We start from the raw sequence: 5,269 nt of genomic DNA on the forward strand, positions 1-5,269 counted from the left end.
TGGCATTGGTTTAGCATTTAGCATTTAGCTCAAAATTTCCCCTTGGGTTGGAGTGGATTTGAGGGGAAATTTTAAAAAGTAATTTGGCTTTTAACCCACTATTGGAGTTGGTCTAATGATAATAAAAAAAACTCTTTTGCTGTCATATGATATAGGAAGCTCAGGCTAGGTCAGCTGCAAATCAATCATTAATCCGAAGTCAATTTACCAATGGGAAATCAGACTATTGGAATACTCAAAGTAAAAAACTCAAATAGAATTTTTGGACCGGTCATGTATATCTTAAGAAATTATTTTTTTATATATTATAGTCGCCAACCATGTATACCTCTAATATTGTATGTACAGCTACACATATTGCTTGCTTCATCACAGTAAGCACGCCATTGTCTCTGTCGTAGATGAAGTCATTGCCTGCATCACAGTCCAATCCAATCCCACGATTGAAATTCAATCTTCAAGTCACTTTCCTTTCCCAATTGAATTTGTGGCTTCAAAGCAGCCATCGAAAGCCCTCCAAACCCTAAGCAAAAGCAAAACCCTGCGTGCCGGTTGCGCCTAGCTAAACCCTAGTTTTCATGGGGCACTAAAACAAAGCCGCTTCTGTCACGCTGTCAGCCTTCGATGTGGTATTATTTTCCCCCTTGAACTTGAATGCAAAGTCGCAAAAATACAATGGGAAAAAGGTTCATCAACTTGCATACAAAATTGGTTTCGAGCAACATCAAGGGGCTTAGGTATGCAGATTTTGCCATTTCGTGGTGGGGTCGTGTTAAATTAGTCTTTGATTTCGTCTTCAATCAGCACGATCATAGTAATTCCATTCACAAATAAGATTGATAATTATATATGGAAAATAATAGTTTGCTGTTGCAAGGTGTGGAGCGCATGAGATCACATACAGCCTGTGCAATCTTCTATTTCAAGATTTATTGGTGAATGTTGATCATAAACTTGGCTTGTTTACTATAATCTTATAGCATGACGTGACTGTAGTGACACCATTTAAAAATGGGGATAAATCTTACTAGAATCAATGGCAAGATGTTAATTATTCTAGTAATTATGCTCTAGCTTCTTAGCAAGAGTCCGTTTGACGGTGATTATTTAGGAAAACACTTTTGTTCTTAGGAAAGAACGTTGAATTATTTTGATTAAAATCTAAAAGCTTTCTGGAAAGGTTAGTTTTGCAATTGTGCTAGAAACACTTTTAACCTTCTAAGCATCTGTTTGGCCAAATTTAGCCAACTCTTTTAAGTATAGCACACTAAAAATATAATTTTCAAGGAATAGTGCAGGGTTATATCTTTCATCTCCAATTATGGTACAACACTCACACTTCAACTACTATGTGTTGTTTAAATTAGAGTGGTGATATGCCCACCCAGTGTCTTATTTTCCCACTCACCTTATATTTACACCTACCATAAAAGTGAAAAAACATATAAACTATTTTCCTACCCACCATTATTCCCAAAATGACGCTATATAGTTATTCTTCAATTTTTCCTTTGCTTTAAAAGAATTATTATAATTTAAAAAAAATATCATTAAACAGAGAGTGGTAGAGGTAGATAATGGAGTCCTCAGCTGCTTCCTCACTCTCTGTTACAGGCTTACAACGTCACCAAATTCCCCTTCCAAACGCCTTTTGTTCGACTACCGTTTTGCTTGGGTAATTGACAAATGGAAAGACCTATCAGAGGAAGCTCTTGCTGGTGGCAAAGGAATATTAATGTTGCAGCAAACTCAGCAGTGAAAGCTTTTGAACACCCATTCCTGCTTTCTCCTCGGCACTTGCAAGCGGGGTCTTTGAGACCACCTTCACAACATTAAGGTCTTCTTTGCTAAAGCCAGAATTCAATTATTTCTTACTCAAAGGAAATCTCTCGCAAAAAAAGGCCAGCTGCTCTTCTAGTAAATCATAGGTTGTCTATTCAGATATTATTTTGATTATCATGAACCTCCAAATATCACCAGCAGACAGCAGCCCTATAATTTCAGAACCGTCACTACCAATAACCCCAAATCAGATTCCTCCAAATTCAATATATGGTAGGTATCCAAATTGTTCCAAAACACCAAATAAGATCGGTTTTTAGGTTTTTTTTCCTTTTTCTTTTTCTCATTTATGATATTTTAGGTTTTTTGTCAGTATAACTAATGATGTGGCAAGACATGATTGGTTGGTCATTAGGTCTTTGAAGGTCATTTTACACAAGCATAAAGTTGTCAATCAAATTATCATTTCAAAGTGGGTGAAGAAATAAGACATTGGAACGGGCTTAGTAGCACTCTTAAATTAATTAAACTAGTACTTATTATTTAATTATAATTTTTTACCACATTGTTTTTATTAAGAAGGTGTGTATTTTGAATAGACCCATGTATGATTGAGAACCATTTAGCAAGATTATATATATATTATAAAGTTTAAAAGCTCTTTTTATTTTTTTAAATTAAAAAATAAAAAATAAAAAATAAAAAGAAGATCAGGGCCTCTGGACTTAAACAGCCATGTCATCTTGTGGACAAAAATCTACGGGTGCATGATAAAAAAAAAAAAAAAAAAACCCGTGGTACAGAATTAACCCAGTTATCTGATGCTTGTCATATGGTGTAACTATTATATTTGTGCATCTCTCCCGAACCAGAATGGGCAGCATAACTTTAGGTCAATCTCAGATCTCCAATTGGCATGCATGTTGCAAGTTTTCTTGGGCCTCTACATACTTGGGCTTTACCTTTCTTTTTCATTTTTACTAGTACATGTTATGAGGGCTCAAGCCCCAAAGAGATGATATTACTTGCCTATATTTCATGTCACTGAAATTGCATCCTCACCCTATACACCTCCCTTCACTTGCTAGACTGGTCTCTTGCACGCGCTCTGGCCACTAATTAATTGAAACAAAAACTTCATGTTTGTCACCACTTTACGTAGTTCCTTGATCACATTTGGATTAATTTGACAGGTCCGAGTTTGAGGCTAGTTTAGTCGGATATATAGTGTGTTCACCCTTTTTATATCCGAGTTTGAATTTCTTTTCTGCAAATTAGAATACTTTATAAGATATTACTTTGTCGAATAAACAAAAACATAAAAATATAGGTGAAGTTTTAGCATGGGAAATTTTTTTCCAGTGGGGGATGCACGCGTGCTGATATGCCGTCTCAATAGGGAAAGCAGTACAATTGTCTTATATATTCAGTTATATATTGCATAAATACAAATCATTTTGTTTCGTTCATCTTTAGTATAAAGTAAATCCCCACTGCCATGCTACATGTATCTTGAGGGCTCTAAACCAGTAATTCTTATCTTTTCCTCTTGTCCCATATGGTCCCCAAAGAGTACACACACGCATATATAATGCAGCTTTTTGTAAAGAATAAAGAAGGTAGCTTTAATTTGCAGAAAGAAAAAAAAAAAGCTGCATACCTAGCTACCTCACAGAAATGGTGGAAAGCACAAGAGAGATGCACTACTAGAAATTTCGGCTTTACCGACAAAATTAGTTTATCGGCAAAAGTCCAAATTTATTGGCAAAGAGTCTTTTCCAATGAAAAATTTTGTCGGCCATTTTGTCACGCAAAGCATGTCGTGCAAGAACCTTCCCGACGAATTTTGGTATTTCGTCAGCTAAGGTTCAACTTTTTCCGACAAACTCTTTTTTATCGGCATTTACATCTTCCCCGACAAATATTTTCATCGATAGAGGCCTTTTAAGCCGACAAATAATACTTTTCAGCCAACAAAATGTGTTTGTCGCCATGGATATTTCGTCGGCAAAGTCTTCTATCTCCCGACAAAATTAGTTTCATAGGGAAGACAATTCATTTATAAAAAAAATAATAATAATAATAATAAATGCTTTAATGCTTAGCTACTACATATGCACATCAAAATACAATACACAAAAATAAAAATACAGTACACAAAAATTATTGATAAGTTTGAAACGTACATCTAGAGTACTTATACAAAAGCATGTCACATAATAAAATTATCTACTGTCATTCCTCAAAATTGGCTGCCATGTAGCATCACAACACATCTTGCATCTTGCCCCTGCATAATCACAACCATCTAGCACTAGCACCTGCACAATCACAACCATCTTTCACCTACAGCATACTTGAGAGCAAAGAACCTGTAACAAAATACCCAACAGGGAAGATTAATACCTATATCACATATGACACAACTTCCTAGCCAACAAACACATTGCCAATATACTTAGAAAAGTAATGTCTACAATTAATAATATCTCTGATGTGTATAATTTGAAGATCATTTCAAGTTACTGGTCATCAATTACCCAGATGAATCTTCACTTATTCCACCAAAACCTTATAAATCCTTTCATGCAGCTATAGCTCATATTGACAATCCTAAATGTGAACCATCCACTCTATTTAAAATTCAAAATGTATATGGCTTAGCTATTTGTGATGAAGTTAAATAAAGATAAATTTATTGAATGACTACATGGTGACTAAAGGCTTTCAGCACAAAGTGGTAGTTGTTACAACATGATCCAAACCGACACATACAATTGTACAATAGCATTTAAGGGTTCAGGGATTTGAAATTAACCTTGACTGGTGAATGCATTCTTTGTCCATGATAACAAATGAGTATGTCACAAGCTGCCAATCTATGAATTTTTGTCAATGAAGAGAAATAAAACTTGCAAACTTTCAAAGAAACACTTTCAAGTCTAACTAAGTTTGTAAGGAAACTTACATCCTTAGATTCATTCTGCAACTTTAGTATTGACAATGGCATGAAAAATTTGCTACTTCATTCTCTTCATAAGCAGTTCCTATAAAACCACCTTTAGTAAATATAATGCCTCACCAACAAACCAAAAGGTATCTATGTTGCATAAAGAAATAATTCATATTCGAATAGAATTAAACTAATCAAAATTTCAAGGAAGAAAACTAATCACAAAATTTCACCATCACAAGGCACTTGTAAATGTAAGAAGTTGTTATCAAGTATATGGTTGCCATTATTCACACCACCCCCATCAACGCAATTTCATTGCTCTTAACATTTTGGGACCATTTTTCTTGATAATTCAGTTTCAATGTCAAGCTTGGAATTAAAAATAAATAAATAAATTATTTATTATACTGAAATAGTAAAATATACAGAAAATGACAATCTCACAAGTACCATGACCGAATTTCAATTGATTAAACAGAGGAATTGATTATTATATTGCAAAGACTCACAATCAATTTTAACTATAAAACT

The 5,269-nt window shown here is 34.4% G+C and overlaps 1 long non-coding RNA gene across 1 annotated transcript; it reads right to left on the reverse strand.

Annotated features, from left to right (window-relative positions):
* Positions 1-3,932: 3,932 nt before the first annotated feature.
* LOC148692265 (uncharacterized) lies at positions 3,933-4,770 on the reverse strand. The gene is made up of 3 exons (XR_015953912.1): positions 4,751-4,770; positions 4,601-4,661; positions 3,933-4,154 (listed from the first exon to the last, which is right to left on the reverse strand). It is a non-coding gene; the product is annotated as an uncharacterized LOC148692265 (long non-coding RNA).
* Between the last annotated feature and the right edge of the window lie 499 nt (positions 4,771-5,269).

This window comes from Pyrus communis, chromosome 12 (assembly GCF_041283825.1).
Source record: "Pyrus communis isolate YQ-2024b chromosome 12, ASM4128382v1, whole genome shotgun sequence".
Taxonomy (NCBI): domain Eukaryota; kingdom Viridiplantae; phylum Streptophyta; class Magnoliopsida; order Rosales; family Rosaceae; genus Pyrus; species Pyrus communis.